Below are 27,360 nucleotides of genomic sequence, written 5' to 3' on the forward strand. Positions count from 1 at the left end.
TGGCTTTGCAGTATCCCACTGTATTTGATTTCAACTAGAATTTATGCCTGAAAACTCTTAACTTCTAATGTTAAAACATGTTAGTTTTATGTACCCAAACATTTTCTTAGTGCTCCAAATGAGGAGTTCTGGTCCTCTGACCTACCCCATGAAAAACATTGTGTGGTCAAATAAGCAGAAAATCTATTCCTTTTGGGTATCTATAATCCTCTTTGTCTATAATCCTCATTAGCTTTCTGTTTAAGATGGGTAGAACATTCCTTAACTCACCTAACCATATTAACTTTCCACAGGCTACCCTCAACATTTATTAACATTTCACTGACCTACAGAAACGTGGGGAAATTTTTACTTCTTTTCTTTAGTTATACATTTATCCCAGTACTATTCCATAGAGCTTTGTATTTCATATTTTAAATTTGTCCAGATTTGTGAAGAAATCCCTCCTCTTCCTTTAAGACCCTCTAAAGGTTAGATGCACATACTATTTCTTTTCTAAAAGAAGTTGGCAATATAGGTGGGAAAAAGAAAGTTTAGTGATAATCCTTATCATCTGAGACACTGAAGATCTTTAATTACTTGGATCTTTCTAACATATTCAGAGAGACTCAGAAAAGACATCAAAACAAAGAGGAGTCACCAATACTTTCTGGAAGTCCCTTAAAAGCACTAAAACCCTCATTTCTGTTTGGCTAAGAAAAATTCCCTTTCTCATTACCTAAAATGCTTGACCAACCTTACCTCTCTGAAATGAGGGTTTTTCCCCCCCTTTTATTAAAAAAAAAACAGTCTGTTACAGATTATTTTGTTTTATTATTTGTAGTTTTTTCCTAGCTGTTCTGAAAGAAAAGGAATTTCCAAAACCATAGAGAGCTAATGCTATTTTTTCAGAAGTACACAGCAAAGAAGAATGAGTTTATAAATAAAAAAAATGTTTTGACAGGACATGTGACTTCAAATTCCAGACTTGTTTAGAGCTTGTACAAAGTTTTTGATAGACTGATAGAATCAAAAGATGGTAAAATTCTTTAAATGACTCTATGTGTGAAAGGATCCATTTGAGAAAATAATCATAGGTTAGCTGAAGAGAGGGAAGGAACAAATATCGAGAGTTCTTTTGGACTTTACCCTGAAGCAAGCCAAGTAAAACGAAATGTTTAATGAAATCTGTCTAAATCCAACCAACACATGCAGAAAAATGCCAAGAGGTCACTCACCCGGGGATACTACTAATGGTGGGACAAGTAAAGCAAAGGATGGACTTAATTCTGGGGTGATTTGAATCATAGCCACAATTAAAGCTTCAGTACCATGTCAAATACATTTCAACACTTTAAAATCCTTTGCTTGCATAAAGGTTTTCAAGTCAACTAATGACTAATGACTACGTGGAACAAAAGCAATGTATGAGAATTGCAATTATCACAACAACAAAGGAAAGAAAGCATAGGTGATATTAATGACCCACTGTATAGAACTCACATTAATTTATCTCCATGAGTAAATGAAATAACTTCTTAAATGTGACTCCCTGCCAACATTCAAGCTCAATGCAATCGATCTTTCACACTGTAACCAGAGGAACCTTACAAACCTCATCATGGTTATTTCCCTACCTAAATAATGTCACTAGCATCCTGCTTCTCCAGAACTAAACTACAAATCACTGGTTTAACCTGAAAATCCTTCCCAGTTTCCCTTTGTCCCACCCTCTTCAGCTACATCATTTGCCCTAACTTCTCCATCCTCACCCCATTTCCACAATTTATCCAGAGCTCCACACATAATACACTTCTTAATTTTTTCATACCTGAACCATTTCATCAGCTTTCTCTCTTCTTGGATTGCCTTCCCTTCATTGCATCCCTTAGGAAATGATCTGTTGATCAAATTTATGTTCAAAGATCATTATCTCTTTAGAGGTCTTCTTTGCTCCCCTAGGTCAAATTAATGTTGATCTTCTTGTACCCACAGGAACCCCTTACAATAGATAATAAATTCTAACACATGAACATTATTAAGAAATGATTTTCTAGACATAGTTTTACTCAATTAAATCCTAACAATAACCTCATGAGGCTGGTACTATGATTATTATCATCAATTTTCAAATAAGACAGTCTGAGATATACAGACACTGAGTGTTCTAGATGAGGTCATTCAAGCATTCGCTGACAAACACAAATTTGGATACAGTTGGTCTGTCCCATTTACAGATTATCCCACAGTTCCATCGCTTGAGGTTCTCCTCGGATCAAGCTAAAAAGAGAATCCAGGGCTTTGTTTGACTAGAGGTTCCATGAGGCAGGAGTCAACTTCCATAGGAAGCCTCAAAATCAGGGGGAAAAAAGCAGATCCATGTTCTAAAATGGGCGATTAAGTCAAGCAAACCAAAAAGATAAGATTTCACAAGCCCTCAAATAAAGAGCAAATACAAATGTCAGAAACTGGGCTCTGAAATAAATAAAAAGTGAGAATAAGTCTGGTTCCATAAGCAGGGTAATTTCTAACTCCTTATGTCCTGAAAAATGAGTTAGGAGTTCTCCCTTAGAGGAAGTAGAAATAAATCTATCCATGTGCTTCAAAGTGTCAGAAAACTATAAACTCCCCCTTCAAAGCTTCTTCACTTCCCTGTTCAGGATAGAGGAGGTCAAATTTTGAACAGCTCCTCACTGGCCTGGGCAAGGTTCTCTCCCATCTGAACAGCACATTCCCCATACAGCAAAACAAGAACCACAGTCATTTATTTATAAATCATAGACTACTCAATTTTAAGTTTTCTGTGCATGATGCTGGGATTAACTTCTTGTAATTGCTAAACAAGCACTCAATACTGAGCCAAGTCCCTAGCCCTCATTTATAACTTTTATCAGCTTGCTATTTGTCTTAATTGGCACTGCATTTCAGGTCAAATTTCACCAAATTTCTTCAGCAATATCCTTGTTCCCTCTGGCACCCTATTCTGCAAATTGCATTTTTCTTCACAGATTTAGTGGAAAAGGAACACATTTTTTAGGACCCTACTCAAATGCATTTTTCTTCATGAATTGTTACTTTTTCAACTTTACTGAAAGTAAGCTGATTCTCTCAAATTCCTATACACATTCTTTGTACCAATTAAAGGTATTCTCTGTATTTTTTATGTCAATAGCCATGATTGATGATTCTATTCCCAGTGCAACTACCACTAATACTAGAATCTATCTCTTTTTTTCCTGTGCTAGAACTGAGTTTCAACTCATGGCTTGGAATTCTCAAGTTCTCAGTTGACCATACCTTCACTTCCAACATTTTTCTGATTAGTTGAAGGTAAGAATCTCACTGATTTTACTACTCCAAACCCCATGATTCTTAAACTGAGCCTCTTGAGCAGCTAAGCTTATACATGTGAGCCCCCAGAACCTGGGTTCACTTCTTAAGAATATGCTATGGGGGCTGGGACGGTGGCTCAGTGGTAGAGCGCTTGCCTCCATGCATGAGGTGCTGGATTCGACTCCTAAGCACCACATAAGCAAAAAGAAAAAAGCTGGAAGTGGTGCTGTGGCTCAAATGGTAGAGCACTAGCCTTGAGCTGAAGAGCTGAGGGACAGCAATCCAGGCCCCAAGTTCAGGCCCCACAATCAGAACACCCCCCATCCCCCCCAATAAAAAGAATGTGCTATGTGCCTTTACATATAGTCACTTATTCAGCAACCTGAAATGCAGTTGTTGTTTCATGTCAGTAAATAAGAATAACTTTGAAAAACTATGAAATAATCTTTTGCTGAAAAGACATATTCTTTTTTTGGGGGGGGGGTCCGGTCATGGGCCTGAACTCTGGGCCTGGACGCTGTCCCTTAGCTCTTCAGGTCAAGGCTAGCGCTCTACCACTTGAGCCACAGCTCCACTTCAAGCCTTTTTCTTTTTGCTTATGTGGTGCTGAGGAATTGAGCCCAAGGCCTCAAGCATGCAAGGCAAGCGCTCTACCACTGAGCCACCTTCCCAGGCCTGAAAAGTCATATTCTTATCCTTATTTTATAAACAAGAAAACTAAGATACTAAATTATTGACAATCTTGTCAAGTTGACACAGCAGTTAGCCGTAGAGATGTGAAGTGACTCCAGGCCTGATTTCTACATACAGTTATACTTACTGTGTGCTGACTCACTTTTCTTGTCTCCATGTAATAAGGCTAATATCATGTGAACATGGACTGAAAGCAGAACAAATTATAATCAGTAGAAAATGAGTCTCTCTTCTGAGCTGAGGCATTTTAGAGTACAACCCTGGAAACCACAAAAGAGAGAGCCTGGATCTAAAAAACACATTACACAATGCAGATGTGTTTTACATCAGTCCTTCAGAAAGCAAAAGACAAACCAGCGATGATCCCTTAGTTCTCTAATTTGTTTTTCTTGTTGTCAATGCTGCTATAATAGAGACTCTCAAACCTAGTTTCTCAACTCTAACTCTACTCCAACTTCTCATTCAACATTTCAGAGTATTTTTCAGCTAAAACAGGCAGAAGAAAGAAGAGAAGGAAATGAATACAGTAAAGGCTACTAGCTTCTTCACATGGAAATAAAACAACAGTGAAGCAATCAGATAGAATATGTGAGGAACTCATGGAGAACCTCACAAATCCTATAGTACCTCAGGTGTAATCTCAGATTCCACAAGATCATCTCAGAGTAAGAGAAGAGGACTGAATGCAAACAAGTTATGCAGTTGTCTTACTCCAACAAAAATCTTTTCTAGTCTTTCTACCTATACTACATTTACATATTAGTTTCATTTCCTGTGTATCAGGAAATCTTGTCTAACATTGGAATACAGAGACTAACATTGGAATACAGACTCTAACATTGGAATACAGGAGTCAGAATAGCTTTTAGAAACAGCACAAATTCATTCATGGCCTTCTTTATTTCAGTTTCTATAATAGTAGGCATTATCCTCTCTACTGCCTTTCCTATGCATTGGTCATAATACATACACTCTTTCCAATACTATTAAATTTAGAAATATTAAATGTGTTTTCCTCCCTCCAAGCAAATTCACCATGGCAATTTACACTACTCACAAAAACCCAAATATATACACATTAGTTAATGGCAGTATTTCTCACAATGGTGAAAAACTAGAAACCTCAGTGTTCCACACTAGTTATATTATTGTATTTTCTATAAAAGATTATTTCATAGTGTTTTTAAAGTGATTCTTCTTTACAGACATGAGACAACCACATTTCAGGCTTGTGAGTAAAATTGTAAATTACAAACATCTGTATTTTGATTCTATTTATGTGTGTGTTTGTGTATATGTCTGAGGACTATTTTGTGTATGGAAATAAAGAAGGCATAAAAATCTGCTTCAGAATTTTAACAGTTCTTTATTATTGATAGGTTTTGAGATGCACTTCACTTCTATACACTTCTGTGTTGCTTCTGTTTTAAATGTTCATATATCTTTGTGTATATATATATATATATATATATATAAAGGATTTTATATATATATATATATATATATATATATATATATATATATATAGGATTAGAGATATAGCTTAATGACAGTGCTTATCTAGCATGCTTAAGATACCAGGTTCAATATCCACTAGCACAAAAATCACAAATGTAATACAGATTCATATTGGGAAAATGTTTAAGCTGTATCTTAACTGCCACTTTCCAGCACACCAAAATTTCATTCAATGGATACACAAAGTGAAATAAACTAAGGTTAGCAATTTAGTTTACAGAGATCATTTCTACCTAGTTTCTATAATCAGAATGTTGCCTGTTATTACTCAATCTATGATGAAAATAATGAGGTTTCAAAAGTACATTCAGAGTTAATTCTTTCACTTCAGATTTCAACATTAAACCATCAAGGTAGATTCTATATATAGACCATAATTCCAATGAAATCTTGGGTAAAAATCTTGTTGCAGAATGAGTTCCTAAGTGATAATGGTTTTCTCTTTCTGACCACATTTCCAATTTATGAAGTCATAAATGTAACAGTACCAGAAATCTTACTGGCTGTCAAATAAAGAAAAAATAAGAGAGGCTCTAAACTATATTTGTTAACACACCAAGCAGTATATCAGACAAGATATTGTAAAATAAGATCTATACTTTAAGCCTCTTTTACCAGTTAAATGATTTTTTTCAAATAAGAAAGTAATAGACAAAATACACCATCAAGTTTTCTATTTTAAAATCTAACCACCAGAATTTACCAACTAAGATTGAAAAATAGGAGAATAAACAGGAAAATGTTCTAAAATCCTATTGGAACAATAACCTGTGATATCACGGGTTATTCCACCAGAGTATGAATGAAGTTTTATTTTAGGGCTAGCCCATCCATTAAACAGATGCTACATTAAACTTAAAGTTGCTTAATAACAAAGTATTTGTGTCATTGGCTATTCTGGTTAAATACACACTATGTTCATTATGGTTAAAACAATAAATCTTAATTTGTACTTTAAGTCATAGTTCAGTTGGTTGCATAGCTATTCAGGAATGCTCTCATTCATCTAAATGGTGACTTACAGAGACAGGATTCTTCCATATTGCAGTTTAACATTTGGAATATGTAGTTTCCAAGGTTGCCACAGAACAGATGCTGGGGAATAAAATACAGGATTTTATGGATTGAGCTGGAAATTGCATATACCATTTACAACTATGTGCTGTTTTCTAGAATTTAACCATATTATTTTACCTTGCTCCAAGAAAGGATTGAAAATATAGTTTATGTACCTAGGAAGACAAAATGGATTTGTGAACATGAGGAATGCTGCTGTAGTTTGATGTTAACTGTTCTTTTTATCTTTATAGAACATATTAGATACTATGGTAATTTCTTTCCTTTTCTGTATGCCTCAAACTCATGTGGCAAAGGAATACTCACTGCTCTAAAGTATAGACCTAAAAGTTATCTCCAGCTTCTCCCTTTCCTCAGTGCTCCCACAGTCATCAACATTCCCGTGGCTCATTTTTTTCAGCCTATTCCTTTATCACCAGCACCACCAGCTCACGTGTTCAACTAGCCTCTCCTGGAAAGAAATCTCTGCCTCCACTCTGACCTCAACCACAATTTTCCCACCCCATCCATTGTCACTTCCACCAATGCAGAAACAATAACAAATCTTTCTTATCCTAAGACATATTACCACTCTCCTTACCTTTACACTTCAGTAGGTTTACTTCAAGCTCTATAAACTGAGACAACTAACTTTTTGATCCTTTTGCTCAATATTATAGTTTAACCAGTTGTATTATATTCTGACTCCAGGACGTCTTTACTGTCTATATTTTGCTGCACCCTACTTTCCAGACTCTTGTTCTCTATTACTTAAACATATGCTTCTGTGGCAGAAAAACAAACATTTTATTCTGCTGAAAATTTTCAGACTATTTTCTTCTAGTTTCAGGGAATAACCAATAAATTCTCATCATCTAAATCACCTATCTCCATAATGGCACATCAGAATTTCTTGATCCTAACTGTAAGTTGGTACTTACTGTTGAGCCTTCCTCTATGGTCACATTCTCCTTATTCTCCCCAACTTCTAGTAACTACAATTCTATTCTCAACTATGACATCAGCTTGGATAGGGTGGGGAAGTGAGGGTGGGGACGTTTTTTCTTTTCATCTTCTCATGACAGTTAACATGATATACTGAGTTTTATTTTAGAAAGGTATATTGTTTTGACTAATAAACCAAAATTAATAAAAAGATAATAATGATAATAACAGTGATTTGAAGAACAAAACTAAAAAATCAGTGGCTTGACAGAAGTTTGTTTCTTCTCTCCTAAAGTCCAAATTAGGTATTCATGATAGTCAAGCAGCTCTTCTCTTGATGTAGGAATACAGATTCTGCCACGGATTCTGCTTAACTTTGATATTTGGCTTCCAGTGTCACTAGTGCAAGAAGAGAAAGGATAATGATTAGGAGAGTTTTGTAGATGAGGCCTGAAAATAGCACATATCATGGGACTGACAATATTACATGGCTAGAACTCTTTTACATGGCTACACATAAAAATCAAAGTAGGGTGTGAACTCAAAGGATACTGGATCTGAAAAATAGCTTTCCTTTAACTATTTTCCTATCACTCCAGCTCCTTCCTCCTCTGCATATTTCTAGTATTTTCTAGAACCTTCCTGATATGCTGCATCAAACTCTGAACTGGACTCTGTTAAATATCTCACAATATCTCCTACAACTACAAAACTGCTCTGCACACTAAATGAGTTCCTTACATATGGACTAAGGAGACAAACAATAATCTCTTAGGAGCTATTAAAGTATATATAGGCATTTCTTCATATTCTAAGTGGTCCCAGACTTCTAGAAATAGAGAGTTTGGCTCTACACATTTTATTATTCCTTTCCTTGCCATATAGATATACACTTGCAATATTTTAAAATATGAAATGCTTTAGCAATTTGTTTGTCATCCTTATACAGTAGACATGCTAATCTCTGCATCATTTTGATCTTAGTATACAGTATATGTTGCTGTAGCAAGTAGTTGATATTGCTTTCTATTGCCTTCAGCATGTTGATGCTCTAGCCAGCCCTTCTTTACTGTTTCTACAATATGCAGCAATGGGTTCTACAACAAATACAATCAAATAAATACAATCTCTAACAAATGTAATTATTCCATATTATATATTACATTGTTATATATTAATGTAATTACTAACATATATTTGATTATAGTTTACAAGAGAATAAATAAATGCGAAATTGTTCATGCTGTGGCCCCTGGGAGCACTTGTTCACTTTGCAGATGCCCATCCCTAAAATAATATAAACTTGTCTTCTTTCCTCTCTTCCTACCATTACCATGTGTTCATTGAAGAGTATTTAATAAATGAAGTCATCTAAGAATTCTAACCAAATCTACAATTTTATCAGCAATTCACCTTTATATTATCCCAATAAATCAAGACAGAAAGAGATGAAGAAGAAGAAATTAGAGAGCTAAAGAAGTCTTAAAAGTGTGGTGGATATTAAAGCAGACAGTTGTGACAGAGCTATGATAGACTTTTCAATAGCATCCTAGTTAAACCATGACAAGTCTATACATCCCAAGAATTTCATAATGCCTCTTCTTTAAACACAACATAAATATGGAAACATACATATAATTGCATCAAATCAACTTCATGAAGAAATAATATGGCTTGTCAGAGGTGTCTATCTGAATAGCATTGAATAGAGGCACAAATCTATTTCTAAAAGGAAACTAGAAGAATAATTCATGTATTTTTTAAACAAAAGTGGTAACAATTTCCATGATAAAGGGAAAAATACTTCAAATATTTCCAAGAATATTAAAGTCCATGGGCTCAGTCAAAATTTCTATGTACCAAAATCAATATCATTGTATAAGTTAATGTTTGTAGAAGTTGTCATTTTAATTGACTTCTGTTCCCTTGGCCATTATTTTTAACATCACAGTGATTAAGGTGCTTTGAACTAAATGTTAATTCAATGTAGTCTGAAATGAAGCAGAACAAAATTTCTTTAAGCCACACTGACCGCTAGAGACACAAGATTATAAATATGCTGGAGTAAAATAAAAATGCATCTCAACAACATCAACATGAGTAAAATGGGTTTATATTTTGTCACAAGTTAGCACAATAAACTGAACTGTATGTAATACTCCACTAAATATACAGCATTGCAAGTTATTAAAATTTCACTTCAAAGACAAAAAGACAGAGGCAAAGAGAAATAATCTAGACCAAAAAAGACTTTGCAACAACTGAAAATGCCCAACTTTGCAAACAATTGAAATGTATGTACCGATTCAAGCCAGCCCAGGCAGGAAAGACCGTGAGACTCCTATCTCCAATAACCACCAGAAAACTGGAAAAGGTGCTGTAGCTCAAGTGGTAAAGCGCTCACCTTGAGCTGAAGAGCTGAGGGACAGCACCCAGGCCCAGATTTTAAGCCCCACGACTAACCAAAAAAAACAAAAACAAAAAACTATTTTCCAATTTGAAAAGCAACAACAAAATCAAAAAGAAGTCTACATTAAATTTACCTTTTAAAAATCCTCTATTAGCCAGGTGCTGGTGGCTCTTGTCTGTAATCCTAGCTACGTCTGTAATCCTAGCTACTCAGGAGGCTGAGATCTGAGATTCATGGTTCAAAACCAGTCCAGACAGGAAAGTCTGTGATACTCTTATCTCCAATTAACCACCAGAGAACCAAAGTGGTGCTGTGGTTCAACTGATAGAGCACTAGCCTTGAGCTGAAAAGCTCAAGGACAGCATCCAAGCCCAGAGTTCAAGACTCATGACCAAAAAAAAATCCTCTATTATTATATAATTAAACTGGTTCATAGAGTACATCACTGGTAAAGATGGTTATATTTGGTGTTGAATGTCACTGTAACAAAGGATAACAAAGTGAGCAGCTTGCAGCACACACACAGAAAAATGAACACTCTCACAGTTTTGGAGATTAGAAGGCTGAAGTCAAAGGTGTCAGCAGAACTTTGCTCCTCCTGCTTATTTCTAGCTTTTGTGGTGGCCATGAACTTTTCACATTCCTTGTCTTGCACTTTACCACTCTGATATCTTCTTCTAGTATCTTCTCTCTGCATGTATCACTTTATTTTTCTCTTTCCTTTTAAGGATGCTGATCATTTCTGATAAATGTACCACTCTACTCTCATGTTAATTTTAAGTAATACTACTTCCAAAGAAGGACATACTCTGAGATACTAGGTTAGCACTTTATCATACTTTTGAGAAGCATACATTTAAAAATGATGATATCAGGCAGGCACTGGTGGCTCACACCTGTAATCCTGGCTACTCAAGGGGCTGATATCTGAGGATCATGGTTCAAAGCCAGCATGAGCAGGAAAGCCTGTGAGATTTTAATTTCCAATTAACTACCGGAATTGGTGCTATGTGCCGGAACTAGCCGGCAACGAAAGGAACTCCTGATTTAGGGGGCGAGGACGGAAAAATAAAGACATAAGACAAAGGATGGGGTTGGGAGGTCTGCAGCTCAAGACTGCAGCCCCGTTTATTTTTAACTCTCCTTATTTATACTATTAGAAGTCAAGAGGTAACCTAAGGTCACCATAGTGCAGAAAAGCAAGAAAAGTCTTTAATAAAAACAAGGGTGCAGAAAGAAACAAGACAAGGTCAACTGATAGAAAGTAAAGAAAATTCTACAGACATAGCAAGGCAAACCCGGACACCTGGTGTTATTCATGAAAGCCAGGTCCTTGTATGTGCCTTCAAGTGAGCACAAGGGTCAAGATGACCTTGGAGTTTTACTGTCGGCTCCCAACCTGCTAATATATTAGCTGCTTCAACGAAAAATCCTTTTGAAATTCTCTTTCAGATGTGACCTCTAAACCTGTATAGGAAATATTGTTACCCAGTGATAATTCTACCGGAGACCTTGATTCCCACCAAATGTAATCATAAATGAATGAACTCATATAACATATGCACTACTCAGGTAATATTCTATTTTTAGCAAGGTCTAAAAGTGAAGAATTTTACTGCAGTTAGTAGAGACTCTCAACATACATTTTACATATATATTTTTTCAGTGTTTTAAATATGTTGTACTAAAATGAAGCCAGGGAATCCAGGATTGGGGGAGAGTCATTATAGGCAGCCCAAGCAAGTCAGGCCTGACCTCTCCACTACCATGATACATATACCACAGCAAACAACTTTACTTTTTCCACCTATATTATTATGATAGTTTCATATAATGGTGTAAATTTTTTAAAGTTTCCTTATTTTAAAAAGATTTTTTAAAAAAACATTTGTTTTCAAAGAAGTTAGAAACCCTGAGCAGGGTACTGGTGGCTCATAACTATAATCATAGCTACTCAGGAGGCTGAGATCTGAGAATCTTGGTTTGAAGCCAGTCCAGGGAGGAAAGTCGATGAGCCTCTTACCTCCAATAAACTACCAAAAAAGCTGAAAGTGAAGCTGTGACTCTCAAGTGGTAGAATGTTAGCCTTGAGCAAAAGAATCTAAGGGACTGTGCCTCTGGGCCTGAGCTTAAGCCACAGGACCAGCCCCCCCCCAAAAAAAGGAGTTAGCAACCTTATTTCAGAGTATCATTATTATAAATTTTTCTTCCCCATAACTGTATAGAACTATAACAGAGCAATGGGGTAACTAGCATATTAAAGAACAAAACATTTGGGGCTGGGAAGGTGGCTCAGTGGTGGAGTGCTTGCCTTACATGCATGAGGCCCTGGGTTCAATTCCTCAGCACCACATAAGCAGAAAAAGCCGAAAGTGGGGCTGATGCTCAAGTAGTAGAGTGCTAACCTTCACCTGAAGAACTAAGGGACAGCGCCCAGGCCCAGGTTTCAGGCCCCACAACCGACCAAAAAAAAAAAAAAACATTTGTTAAAAATATTTTTATATAATGTAAAGTTTTCTGACAATCAAAAATGCCCACTTATTTTACCTTCTTTAATATTCTTGTTATTCTGTATTCTAATTAACACAAATACATAAATCGTGTTCACAGTCTGTAATTAGGCAGTGCTTCTGACATATCCAAACGATGTGAAATTAATAACACAGGGAAAAAGTTCTCAGAGCAAAGCTGATTCTGTTGAGTATTGAAAACCATTCTTCTGCTGTGAAATATACCCCAAAACAGTACTGGGAATTCAGTATCTGTAAGGATGAACAGTATTTTTTATTATTCAAAACTATTTCAGCGTTTGAATTATTATTATTCTAACTCCAGAGAACTAGAAACTTTAAGATGTCAAATGTAAAACCTACATAAAACCATGTCTTTTTTTGTTTAAAAGGAGATCCAATAGCTTTTCACTGAAGAAAAACAAAGTATTAACATATCAAGGCAGAAAATGAAAAAGAAGACAAAAATTGGGAAGAGATCATAGTGAAATACAGAAAGAGGTAGAGAATATCTAAGAAACCAGATCAGCTGAATCTTAGTTACAAGTATATCCACACAATCATTTCAGTACTCATTGTCAGTGGGAGTCTTATCTCTGCTTCCTTGATTTGATCTCCATCTGGTATTATTTTCAGAACATATCACTGTGATCTCATAACTCTTAGTAAGCCATTATAAAGTTGAAGATTTGCTTTTCTGCTTTAAATAAATATCAGGATTATTAAATATACTATAAAATATTATGTCAAAAATCTGCCAGTCAAGAAGAGAGGACTGCACTGCATTTGCAAAATCAATAATGGCTCTGTGTGTGTGTGTGTGTTTAGTGTGTGTGTGTTTATGTACAAACGTGTGCATGTGCCATTAATGAGGCTTCAAATCAGGGCCTGGGAACTGCCTCTCAGCTTTTTTGCTCAAACCTAATGCTCTCCCACTTGAGCCAGAGCTCCACTTTCAACTTTTTCATAGTTAATTGGAGATAAGAGTTTCATGGATCTTCCTGTCCATGCTAGCTTTGAACTGTGGTCTTCAGATTTCAGCCACCTGAGTAGCTAGTATTAAAGCATAAACCCTAGTGTCTGGGTAATAACAGACTCTTAATCAGAACACCGGTTAAATGATCTCACCACCCACTCTATGACATTAATGTTTTGATCAATTTTTTAAGAAGAGAAGACCTTAAGTCAGTCCTACATTTCCATATAATATTAATAGACACAAAATGTAGAAACTCAAAGCCTAAATCTAAACCTATATACCAGAATAAATCATAGCTTCCAGCATTAAAGTACTCAGTTCTGTTTTTTGAAAACTATTTCTCTTAGGGTGAGATTGTGATTGGGACACATTGTATACATGTACAGAAATGTCACACCAAAATTCTTCTTGTGTAACTAATGGATACTAATAAATTAAAAAACAAAACAAAACAAACCTCTCTTGAGCCAGGCATGGGTGGCTCACAAATTCTAACTACTCATGATCTAGGATCCCAGTTCAAAGCCAGCCAGGGCAGCCATGATACTCTTTTCTCCAATTAAACACCAGAAAAACGGAAGTGGATCTGTGCTCAAAGTTTAGAGTGCTAGCCTGGAGCAAAGAAGGTCAGAGACATTGCCCAGGCCCTAAATTCATGCCTCACGACTCACAAAAATAAAAAACAAAACAAAACCCCTCTCTAATTTTTTTTCTGGAATCCTAAATACGCTTACCAAAGCAAAAATTACACTGAACAAGAGATAGTCAAAATTGCATCATTGAACATTCTGGATCACCACAATAATCAACAGAACCATCATCTTAACCATAATAAGCACAAGGTTCTAGTGTCAGATCTACACTGAAGGCCAGTCACAGGGCCTTAGGCCTCTTATCTATCTCTAATTTCTCATCTCTAAAATATATAAATTGGATACAGCCCTATATAACACTAAAATACTCTGTACAGTTATGTTTCTGCAACTTCCATTGAAGTGCAAAAAAAGTATTCAAACATAAATATCTAAAGTTTACTGACTTTATGAATTACAATGACCTTACAAACAGTTTTACCTAATATAAGTTTTTGAAAAGCTATAGAAAATGTTATCACAAACATACATTCTCTATTAATAGGGGTTAAGTTATTTCTTTCTTGAATTAAGAAACTATAACGAAGGGACTTAGAAAGTTATAATATTGGTAAAAGCTAATTTGTGATAAGGTATGAACCTGAGCAACCAATGTCCCTTCATATATAAAATTACAACTGGATATCTGTTGCTACTGATCTATCAAAACATCCTATAAACTTAAACTCTCAGAAGAAAACTATAAATTCACTTCTTTTATGATTCTATGAAGGTTTAATTATTATTTATATTTATTCAGCATTTTGTAACTACTGAAAATGAGAATTCATAATTAGGAACTGAAGTCCAAAAATTCTGGATATGAGTAAATTCAACTCTTTCACATTAGAGGCCATCTATGTTTCTATATACACATTTATGCAAACAAATATCTACATATACACATATACACACCACCCTCCAACTAATTAACTGAATTTCCCAATATTCCATAGCTATATATCCCAAGGCTATTGCTACTATAAGCATAATAGATCAATATATGCAGTTGACAAGGTTATCGTCAAAATTCTTTCGGGGCTGGGAAGGTGGCTCAGTAGTAGAGTGCTTGCCTTGCATACATAAGGTCCTCAGCACCACATAGGCAAAAAGAAAAAAAGCCGGAAGTGGCGCTGTGACTCAAGTGGTAGAGCACTAGCATTGAGCTGAAGAGGTGAAGGACAGCGCCCAGGCCCAGAGTTCAGGCCCCAAGACCGGACCACCCCCCAAAAAATTCTTTCTTGACTAAAATCCTAGGCTCCTTGGAAATACTCACTGTCCTGAGAGAAATTAGATATTCCATTTCCTAAAGAAATGAGCTGAGAAGTTTCCTAGCCTTTGTAGTTTCTTAGTGTGTGTGTGGGGGGGGGCGGAGGGGGATGATCCCAGACAGTTTAAAAAAGAAAGGAACATTTTGAAGGATTATTTGGTAGCTTCCAAAATAACAGGATACTGACTGTGAAGTATAAATATGAAGATAATTGCTAGCAAAATACCCATTATAAAGGAAGCTAGGCAGCTTCTAAGGCCAAAATAGAAATGAGGTCATAGAGCAATAGGTGGGCACCCCAGCACTGTAAACCATGCACACCGGACTTTGGGTAGGACTATAAAGCAAGATGAAGAACATCTGGAACTTTCAGCTCTGTCCATAGAAGGCAGGTTTTGCACGGGACTTCCCAAAACAAAGGGTCCTAATCCAGTGAAGTCGGGCACAAAGAAAATTGACAGACAGCCATAAGATAGATAGGTGACAGAAACTGACATTATTATGAATAAGAAGACTTCATTAGCCTTTAAGGAGAAGAGGGGGAAGGGGATGAAATGAGGACAGGAAGCAGGGGAGGGACAGGGGGTGGAGCAGGATAGAGGGAAGAGAGGAGGGGGAAGAGAGGCAGGGAAGGGAAGAGGAGGGAGGCAGCCATGGGCTGTAGTGGCTATGCCAGGCCAGAAGAGAGAACAGCAGGGTGAAAGCTGAGCACAGAGTGCAGAACTGAGGGCTAGTGGGAGAGCAAGCTGCCTGCCAAGCCGGCCTCTGCTGCCTTCTCTTGCAGGTAGCAGCTCCAGCCAGGGCACCGGCCGCCTTGCAGCTCTGCAACAGGCAGCCAGGTCCAGGTTGAGGGAGCCTAAGAGCCAGGGAGTGGGCGAGCAATTGAGCCTGGGTATTGAGCACTGCAGCAGGAGGCAGCCAAACCCAGCAGGCACAGTGCTGGTGGCCTTGGGAGTGGGAGCCCATCCCTTGGCCTGCTTGGCCCCTTCTTCGCCTTCCCTGCACTCCCGCCCACAGCACCTGCACGGCCCTACACATCTTACATAGAGCCAAAAATAGTGATTTAATTCATAACTGATCACATGATTGGATATTAGAAATAATCATCTTTATTTTACACTCATTTACAGTGAAACAATGTTCCAGTTAGCTTTAAAAGGCATATGGTGCCAATTAGTAAAATACTGAAAGCAATATTTTACTGTTATCTTGCAAAATCATAAATGTTTAAAAAAATGAAAACATTTTTTAAAAAATAGCAAAAGTAAGCCTAAATTTTTAAGAAGAATGTTACAGGTATCCGGAAAACACACTTCAAATTATGCTACAGAAACACAGTATACAACCAGATTGGTACTGGCACAAAAATATACCCAAATACTAATAAACCTTAATAAGAAGACCAGGAACAAAACCACACAGCTACAATCACCTAATTTTCAACAAGGAAACGAAAAACGTGCAGTAGAAAGCAATCGCATCCTCAACAAATAGTGCTAAGAAAACTGGTTATCCACTTGAAGGACACTGAAAGTTGACATCTCTCACTTTCTCCAAAAATTAATTCCACATAGTCTGAAAATCTCAAAAATATGATCTAAAACTCTCAATCTACTACAGGAAAGTCTAGAGATTTCCCCAGAAGATAAGCGGCACATCTAATTATTTTCTGAGTAAGATTCCACTTACCCAGAAAACAAGAACAGTAACAAGTGGGACTGCACCAAATTAAAAAGTTTAAGTACAGTAGAAGCAACAATCCACTGAAAACAAACAGTCCACTTAATGAGAGAAAATATTCACTAGCTATTCAGGTAAATGAGTAAATGTCCAGAATATACAAAGCTCTGAAAAAAATAAACAGAAAATGAATAAATAATTCAACGAATTAATGGGTAAGAAAACTGAACAGTTTCCAGATTAAGAAATCTAAAAAGTATTTTAACATCCTTAGCTATAAAGGAAACATGAGTTAAAAGTCCTAAGGAAACCTCAAAGGTTCCATCTCACCACAGTCACAATGACAATCATCAAAAAAGCAAACAACAAATGCTGGTAAGTATTCAGGGGGAAAAGACCCTCAAACATTGATGGTGGGAATGTAAACTAGTGTAACCAAAATTATTATGAAGCTTCCTCAAGAAAGTAAAACTAGAACTATCTCCTAACTCTGCCAACCCACTACTAGGCATATATCCAAATTAGTGTGAATCAAGAAAACCATCTGCATGCCAGATACTGTTTATTATAGTCCTATTTGCAATAGCCAAATGACTAAATCCTCTGAATTAATACAACAGATATTGTACATATACCATCAAATATTATACATCCATAAAAATATGAAATGCCCTTTGGAAGGGAAAATGAATGGAATTGGAAAACATCATTTTGAGCCAGGCAAGTCAAGCGAAAAAAGACAGCATTGTGTGTTTTTGTCTATATACATATGTCTATATTCCCATATATATATATGTATGTATATATATATATATATATATATATATATATACATACACTTATAACATGATTCTAATTATGTAGAAGGATAAGGGGAAAGGGAGGTAAAAGAAAAAAATGATGGCGAATAATTTTTGGTTATGTTTATTCCCCCTCTCCAAGTTGTATAGTTCATTCCAATATAGCATCTACTGGGTTTCACTGCTGAATTGGTTCATCTTATGTCCCATCATTTCTGTCTTTCCCCTTCCCCTCACCAAGTCAGGTAAACTTTACATAAGAAAAAGGGTACAGAAATCAAAAACAGCAGCAGAAGGGAATAAACCAACAGGGGAAAAAAAGGACAAAAAGAAAAAATAGAACACCAAACAGTACAATAAAAATCTCTTGCTTCCATTTCTTGGAGTTCATTTCTATAAGTATCATTTTATATAATCACACATAGCCATTGAGCTTTTGCAATCCTCTCCTAATAATATCCTCCTTTGTGAATGTCCAAGTGCAATTACCAGTCTTTTACTATGCATTGGGATTACTTGTAGATTTATAGGCACATTCTAATTACCACATGCAACCTGTTAACTTTGGGTTAGTTTGTTACTTTGCTTAGTATAATTTTTCATAAGAAAATGAAAAGATGGAAAAAGTACAACTGTTTATAATAACGACATAAAGAACTTCAATGAAAGCTGTTCATCACTAGGAGATTGAGAAAGCCAGGGAATAGAAAGCAATTGAGGCTTATTCTGTGTAAAGCACATCTGAAATAACACAAAAAGAAATTACCTTAACAAAAGCTAAATACAACAAAGCTGAAGCCAAGATCATACTAAATGAGGAAAACAAATCATTTCCCCTAAAAATCAGATGAGAAAAGGCAACTTCTCTAAGTACTCTTATTCAATACAGTGTTGGAATTCCTAGATGAAGCAATAAAACAAGAGAAATTAAAAAAAATAACTCAAATAGGAAATGAAGAACTCAAATTATCTCTATTAGCAAGTAATAGCCTATATTTAAAAGGCCATAAATATTCCACCAATATTCCCCCACATCTTATAACTATTTTTGGCAACCATAGCAGGATATAACACCAGCACTCAAAAAGTCAATAGCTTCTTTATGTACCAAGGAAGAGCAGGGTGAGATGGATCAGGACAGAGGGACTGTGCCAGACCTGCTCCCAAGGGGCCCTTGGCAGCAGGTTTCTCTGGCCTCTGGATAAGCCTGGGAATGCAGGATAAATACAGGAACAGGAACAAAGGCCTGCAGCCGTGAACCAGCGATCCTGGGATGTGAGCTATGGACCCTGGGAAAGGCCACAGCAGAGTGACTAAGGACAAGCATTCAGCAGAGCTCCCCAGGGATCCTTGGTCAGGCCCTCCACAGGATAACCCATGGACAGGCCTTTGTAGGGTGACTGGAGACACAGGGACAGACCTCAACCTCTATCCTGGAGCCCTCTATTCCTTGCCTAGCCCAGGGGAGGGCCCCACCAGACTGCTGACAACATGGCGTCCATGGGCTGCCGAGGGCTGGCAAGGTGAGAAGAACAGCAGAGGCCTTCCGGAGATGGAGGACAGAGAAGGCGGATGACCTAGAAAACTCACCGGCATTCTTGGGTTGGGAGCTCGCTGATGCATTGCCTGGGGTGTTCTCCTTGTCCCAGAGAAGAAGATTTCAGCCCATAACAAGGGCAGATGAAGGTCTTAACAGTCCTGGAAGGTCAGCCAAGTCCCAGATGATGTCAGGTGCCACGTGAGGCCCTGATGGTGGCAGAAAAGAAATCCCTGATGATGGCAGATACACCACAAAACCCGGGCATCATAAGAAGGCCCTGATGGTGGTGGGTACAAGGAGAAGCCCCGGATGATGGTGGATGCATCACAAAGACCCGGATGACTAGGGTGCAGTGAGAAGCCCTAGAGGATGGCAGTTGCAACAACAAGCCCGATGTTGGCAGGTGCAACCATGAGATCCCCGTTGATGGATGATGCCTGTCTGATGCAAGAGGTAGGGAATATACCACGAAGCTCCAGATAACTGGAGTTCAATGAGAAGCCCTTGATGACAGCAGAACAACTCGAAGTCCCAGAAAAATAGTGTTAGAAATAGCTCTGGATGTCAGAGTGTCGCATAGGAAAGAAAGGAAATCTGCAAAGCAAAGTTTACTTCTGCAAAAGGGTAAGTCATAGACAGGCATCTGGCAAGCAAGCACACAGAGCTAACCAAGCAAGCCCTGCCCCTCTGCTCACATTGGCTGAGTTCAGGTTCACAATCTGCAAAAGTATGTGGCCTAATTAGCAGGATGTAATTACACTTCAAGGAGCTTTAAACAGGATGTCTTAAAGTGCTCAGGAAAACTAAAATATGATTAACAAGACCCAAGCCACCTAGGCAAAATCAAAACCCTTCAAAAACAAAAAAATTCTCCTAAGATTAACAAAGGAAACAAACTACTGTACTTGTATAGAAAAGACTTTTTCTTACACTGGGTGCAACACTAAACTCTGGATGGAGCTGGGACTAGTGAATCAGGCTTTGATCCTAGCTATTCGGGAGACTAAGATTTGAGGATCACAATTGCACGCTAGTCAGGGCAAGAGAGTCCTTAAGATTCTTAACTTTAATGAACTATGTGGAAAAAGTCAGAAGTGGAACTGTAGCTCAAGTGGTAGAGTGCTAACCTTGGGCAAAATGAAGCCCAGAGAGAGCACCCAGGATTGGCACCAAAAAAAAAAAAAAAGGAGGAGGAGGGGGAAGAGGAGGAGGGGGTAGAAGGGAGGAAGAGAGGAAGAGAAGGAGGGATGGAAGAAAGGAAGGAAGGAAGGAAGGAAGGAAGGAAGGAAGGAAGTAAGGAAGGAAGGAAGGAAGGAAGGAAGGAAGGAAGGAAGGTAGAGAAAAAGAGAGAAAGACTGAGGTGCAGTGAGAACTGCTGGCCCTAGACAACTGGGGTGAAACTAGAAGTCCTGGATGACAGCCTGTGCAATATTTCATGGCCAAGACAGTAGTGCTGGTGCCATCCAAGGAATAATAGAGTGACAGCCACATATGCCCACCAGAATCCCCTGAAGATTCACTGTGGATTTGATATGAAAAGCCTTCTCTCAAGTTCTCCAAACCTTTTCAAAGACCACATTTAGTCCATCTAGACATACCAGATATGAAGAAGTTGTCATTCTGTGACAAAGTAGAGGGACAAAAATCAAACTTGCAAATACTCACTCATTTGTTTGTAGAAAACAGAAATGTCTGCTGGAAGTGATTTTGAATGAATATGTTATACCACTGCTGGACATGTCAGCCAGAGCAACATTCCTGTTTGCTCTGTGGGCTAGAGGATGAGGAAAAGAATACCTTGTGAAGGAACAGGAGGGGCCATGCCACTCATGGAGGGGGGAAGATTTGAGAGAAAGAGTGAGAGAGAGAGAGAGAGCGATTTTTACACTTTTTTTCAAAGGTAGATTAATTAAATTAAAAATCTTACTACCTATGAATTTTATGGTTATGCGCAAATCACTTACTGCTTCTGATATCAAATGTGTATAGCAACAGTATGCTTTTTATGGAGTCATAGGTAAAATTAGTGCTCAGAGCGATATGTATTAGTATGAGAAGAAATATGTTTGATCTTTGTCCTTGATTCCTGGAACAGAGTTCCTAAAAATCTCAGAATTTCCTGAGTGATATGAATGTCTTTTTATTTATAATGAATTTATTTCAACAACACCTGAATTTATGCTAGTGCAATTGCTTAGAGTAGAAACCCTAGATAGCTAAGTGATTAAAAAAACATTGGGGGATTGAAATCTTTAGCCTTTACCCACCAACCTCCAGGAAATGGGGAGTAGAAAACAACACCATTCCATGCCCTTCCCTATCCCTTTAATCTAATTGTTCCTGAGCAATCATATGATCAGTATTGCATTGAATGTGGGATTCCTAGATGATGGGAGCTAGAGAATAATTGCTTGGTGTATGTAGAATAAGACAGGACTAGGGAAAACTTTACATCAGGTCAAAATGTATTATTTTTTTTGAAAGTATAACCTTTTCGTTTGTGTGGTTTCCAGCCTGGAAAGTAGTAAAGACGTGTTCACTGTAGTTATTATTGGAAAAGTGGTTGCCACAAACACTGTCAAATGTTAAAGAAATTAAAAACTACACTTTGTGAAAATATCTACTCAGAATACAGCAGAAACACTCTTGTAGTTGTGCTTATACACTTCAAAGCAGAACACGACACTATTTAATAAATTAAATTAATGTAGACAGTTAATCGGTCTAAAAAATCCAGGTCGAATTTAGACCTGCATTGGATCTTGTAATATCCAAATATCTGTATCAGCTCTCCATGCTACCCACTTGGCCTGAATATTTCTAATTAAATAATTATTTGAAAACAAAAACAAATATGCAATAACAAAGTATTCCATTTATGGCTCTTCATATACTGTGGTCAATCTTAGTTTAAACAGCCTTCTCTACCTGGGACCTTGTGTGTGTGTGTGTGTGTAGTTTAAACAGCCTTCTCTACCTGGGACCTCTTTTGTGTGTGTGTGTGTGTGTGTGTGTGTGTGTGTGTGTGTAGTTTAAACAGCCTTCTCTACCTGGAACCTCGTGTGTGTTTGTGTGTGTGAGTGTGTGTGTGTGTGTGTGTGTGTGTGTGTGTGTGTGTAACCAGGGCTTGAACTTATGGCCTACACACTATCCTTTAGCTTTTTTTCCCCCAACCCTGGGCTTAAACTCTGGGCTTGGTGCTGTCCCTGAGCCTCTTTGTGCTCAAGCCTAGCACTCTACCACTTGAGCCACAGTGCAACTTCCAGCTTTTTCTGAGTAGCTTATTGGCAATAAGAGTCTTCTGAACTTTCCTGAATGGGCTGGCTTTGAACACCTATCCTTAGCTCTCAGCCTCCTGAGTAGCTAGAATTACATGTGTGAGCCACGAGTGTCCAACCTACAAATATCAGTTGTAATTTATAAAGATGAGAGTATACACAAACATTAGATTATAATATATGCATTCCATAAATTTAGTAATGAGGAAATACATTGCATAAATGCCACTGAATAAAGTAGAGTGAGGCTTAGCTATCTGTCTTGGAAGTACCCTAAACATTGTCCAAGAGAACAGAAATCCTAGCCCATTGGCTCTAATTAGAACATGGAATCTGTATTCAAAAGAAGAGCTTGTCTCTAGGCTTTTCTGGTTCCAAAAGGCTCTGTTAACTCCATAATAGTTATTAATACAATTCTTGGAGACTCCCAGGACACAGAAAGACAATGTATTGTTAGATCTGATAAATCTAATAAACTGGCCACTTCACAATATGTAAGGCTTTTTAAACTGCCAGTAGTTTAATTTACGAACTTTTTGGTTTGCCAGTTCTAGGACTTGAACTCAGAGCCACCCCCATTCTTGCGAACCTTTTTGTTCAAGGCTAATGCTCTACCATTTGAGCCATATCTCCACTTCTGGCTTTGTAGCCACAATTATAGTAGCTGGAATTACAAACATAAGCCACTTGCACCCATCTAAATATTCCAAACCTTTTCAAAATGTAATCTTCAGAATTGAGGTATTTCATGAAGCAAGGAGGCTTTCCAACTATGGTTCTTTTAAAATGACCAGCTTAAAAAAATAATTTGAAAAATGACCAACTTTTATGTTCTAGATATTCTCATAGAAAGAGATTGGTATTACAAAAGATCATTTTCAAGTTTCAAATGGGGTTACAAAGGAGACAGTAATAAAATAGTCAAGATCAAAATTTTGCCATACAATAAAAAGTATCCAAAACCTAGAGGTCAAATTGGGAGCTAAGTTTCTTCATTATCCTGTTCAACAACCGGTTCTTCCTTATTTCCAAATTGGCTTCCATTAACTAAATTTATCCTTTAATAAGGTAAACTTATTCTTTAGTAAGGTAGAACAACTTGAAAAGGATTTTTTTTCTATTTAAATGTTCACTTCAAAGATAAAACTGAGGCCGGGCGCCGGTGGCTCACGCCTGTAATCCTAGTACTTAGGAGGCTGTGATCTGAGGATTGTGATTCAAAGCCAGCCTGGGTAGGAAAGTCCGTGAAACTCTTATCTCCAACAAATCACCAGAAAACCAGAAGTGGTGCCCTTAGCTCAAGTGGTAGAGCCTTGAGCTGAAGAGCTGAGGGACAGCGCTCAGGCCCAGAGATCATGATCGACAAAAAATACATAAATAAAGCTGAGCACAAAACTATAATGCATAAGCAGAGCAATATATAATGTCATCTATTTTGGGACCAATGGAAGCATTAAACTGAGAAATATTCTCAGAGAAAATAGTGGATTAAAAGTTAAAAGTGTACTCTATAATCCTGAATGCTGATCGTCACTGACTACAAAACTCTGGGCAAACACTACTTCTCTTTAAAACTACAGTAATGTATGATCAGATTGGATCAGACTGAAAAGTTCCTTTGATTCTAAAACTTTTTTTTCACCAATCTTTTTTACTTTCTCTCTTCTCTTTTCCCTTTCTTTTTTCTTTGCCAGTCCTGGAGCTTGAATTCAGGACCAGGGCACTGTCCCTGAGACTCTTTGTGCTCAAGACTAATGCTCTATACCATTTGAGCCACAGGGCAATTTCTGGCTTTTTCTAAGTAACTTGTTGGAGATAAGAGTCTCATGAACTTTCCTGCCTGAGTTGGCTGAGAACCACGATGTTCAGGACTTAGCTTCCTGACTAGTTAGGATTAAAGGTTGGAGCCACCTATGCCAGGCTTCCTTTCTCCCTTCTTTTCTTCATTCCTTTCTTTTCATTCTTTCATTTTTTTACTTTGGCTAATCTCCAAATCCTGGACACAAATGACATTCCTAACTCATTCTCTCAAGTAGCTGCTATTTCTACTGCCTAGAATGCTCTTCCCCAGACACCCAGCTGCTCACTCCCACATCCTGTCCCATCCCCACCCCCCCACCAAAAAGGTCTACTTTATGATACCCTGCTCAAAAATACAACCTTATGCACATGCATGCACACACACACAAGCATACAAACACACAGTATTCCCACTACTCATCCTACTCACTCTTTCTTCCTTACATCTTCCTTCTGATGTATTCTGTTTATTACTTTTGTAAATCTGGGTAATGTCATTCTCCATGCTTGAGTTAAAACTCACAAGGAGAGATACTTTTGTGCTATTCCCAGCATTGTGTAAGTCTTCAGCATGATGTCTCTCACCCTGTGGTCACTCAGTAAATATCCATTGAATGAAGGCCTACTGATTCCCTCACACACTTATTTGACAAGTATCTTGCTGCACATGGTCAAAGCTCTTTCCCACTACTTTCTCAAGATTCTCCTCCACAGCCCTTCTCACCCTTGCCTCATGGTCTCCTCACCTGTGTTTCCATATCCTTTGCCTGAAGCCTTTTGTGCCTCAATCTCACACATGGAGATGGAATGCACACACCAGCTCCCCTGCTCCTCCTCTGGGAAGCCTTTCCATCCCACATTGGCTCCTCCCTCTTCAGTTCTTCCAAGTCTTTCCTCCAGCCCTGATCCAGTCCTGCTGGCTAGAAGCCTTCATAATGGTCTGTGTGATATTCTGGCTAAGCGGTGGTAGCCTCATTCTCTGGGCCAACTTTTGGTACTGTCTCCTTCACCTGCTGAGCCAAATGAACTGCAGCTGTTCCATAAAGGTGTTCTAGCATGCCTGTGCATCAGACCATCCATTGAAAAGTCAAAGGTAGACCTTAGTTTTGGACAGAAAACTCATCTTGCCCCTTAAGACAAGGCTGGCATGGAATCATAAAATGACTTGCCTCCTGCTTGGCATACTGCCCCTCTCCCCAATCTCCACAATGCAACCCAACACTGAAATCACAGCGGCAATGAGGCACACTCTCTACTGCACTAGGAATACAAGACACTAGCCTCATAAGCCAAACCCACAGATGTGAATTGAAGTCCACTCCCTCACTCTGAGCCTCAGCTGCACTTATTGGGGCAGCAAGGCCTTGTCTCCTGGAAGTCTCTACATCACTAAGAGGAGATCATTTCTGACACATCTAGCTCTGCATTGAGAGCTGAACTTGAAGGAAGAAAAGAGCACATTTTCCTTCCTAATTCCCTCTCGACGTGCACATCAGGTTGGGTTTGAAGGAGGCTGATTTCCAGAGGAATTCCTGAGCAGCCATCTGCTTGTGTGCTTCTGAGACATCTTGCTAAAGATAGAAGGAAGCTGCTATTCAATCATGCTGTTTCACTAGGAAATGGGGGTGCACATGTCCTTGAGTGTGCACATGTTCTGATATTCTAAGGGTGTTGATAGTTGATACACTTACACTATACATGTCCTCTCCCTGTCCATTCTGCACAGCAGACTAACACCACCTAACTTCCACACCCATTTTTAATGTGTCACTGACAAAGCTGTGTGTCAGTGACAGATAAGTACACAAATCCCTTTCATAACAACAGAGACACCAACCTGTGCCACAAGAGATGAGCAAAGTCAAGTGCATTGCTTGATGCTGGAGGCTCTGTAATCCTAACTATCCTAGAAGCTGATACCTGGATTGCAGTTACAGCCAGTCTGAGAAGACTCCATCTTCAATTAACTAGAAAAATACAGACATGGAGGTGTGACTCAAGTGAAGATCACCAGGCATGAACATGCAAATTGAAAGAAAGAAAAAGAAAGACTGAGACAGAGAAATGGACAGAGTTAGAGACAGATTTAAGAACAGGAAGAAAAAGTGAGGTAAGAAAAGAGGAAGATGAGGGGAAGGAAAAGTAGACTAAGAGACAGTATGAGGTAGAGGAAGAGGAGGAATGAGAGATGGTAGAGAGGGGAAAAGGTGGGGAAAGATGAAAGAGAAAATTGAGGGAAAAGGAAACAGAAAGAGAATTAAGGAAAAAAGCACTGAGATAAAGCCTTGGTACCAGCACACACTCACAAACACATACACACAACCAAGAAACAAAAGGAAAAAAATATAAGGCATGGAAACATCATGGAATTTAACATTACTTCCCTCCCCACGTACCCTCTTCACTGAACACTGGACCATGAGTAGTTCAGGATTCCTCAGCTCCCTTCATGACCTTCCGCCTCTCAGTTCTCCTCCAGCATCAATGTTAACCCTGTCATTCACCAGGTGCCTATCCTTTACCCTCTTTAGGCCTCACTGCTTCTATCATCAGAATCCCACCACATTCTTTGAGGAGCTCCCCAAATAATCCTGAAATGCACTTGTCCACCAGGAGACCCAGCCCTCCTCTTGCTACAAATATCATCAGTCAGCTCTGCAGGCTCAGCATCCTGACCCCAGTGTCCACAGAGCAAAATCCAGCTGTGCCCAAGTCCTTCCCATCACACACTTGTCACCCAAGACAGCATCAGCCCTCAGCACTTCCTCTGTGTGAAAATCTAATGGCCCTGGATGAACCAACACAAATAACCCAGTGGTGGAGGGTCACATCCTATCTTACTGAATCGCCACTCATGTCCAGAAGTAGTCATCCCAGGCAGGGTCCATCCTCAGACCAAGTCCACAGAGGCCTGTACCATCCACAGGCACCACTATA

General features: G+C 38.3%; 2 long non-coding RNA genes across 3 annotated transcripts in view; both read right to left on the reverse strand.

The window, feature by feature from the left end:
- LOC138811443 (uncharacterized) overlaps positions 1–7,567 on the reverse strand; it is a 63,582-nt gene extending 56,015 nt beyond the window's left edge. The window contains exons 1-3 of one of the 2 annotated variants that reach the window (XR_011367393.1): positions 7,521–7,567; positions 6,718–6,755; positions 6,546–6,618 (exon numbers count right to left, since the gene is read on the reverse strand). This is a non-coding gene — a long non-coding RNA (uncharacterized lncRNA). Of the gene's footprint in view, positions 1–6,545; positions 6,802–7,520 lie in introns of those variants that run through there. The other variant, XR_011367392.1, reaches the window with a different exon arrangement.
- An 86-nt stretch (positions 7,568–7,653) lies between these two features.
- Positions 7,654–27,348, reverse strand: LOC138811446 (uncharacterized). Its single transcript, XR_011367397.1, has 4 exons — positions 27,265–27,348; positions 26,261–26,390; positions 19,396–19,551; positions 7,654–7,923 (listed from the first exon to the last, which is right to left on the reverse strand). It is a non-coding gene; the product is annotated as an uncharacterized lncRNA (long non-coding RNA).
- Positions 27,349–27,360: the final 12 nt, after the last annotated feature.

The sequence above is a fragment of the Dipodomys merriami genome, unplaced genomic scaffold, assembly GCF_024711535.1.
Source record: "Dipodomys merriami isolate MVZ:Mamm:240054 unplaced genomic scaffold, mDipMer1.0.p SCAF_53, whole genome shotgun sequence".
Taxonomy (NCBI): Eukaryota; Metazoa; Chordata; class Mammalia; order Rodentia; family Heteromyidae; genus Dipodomys; species Dipodomys merriami.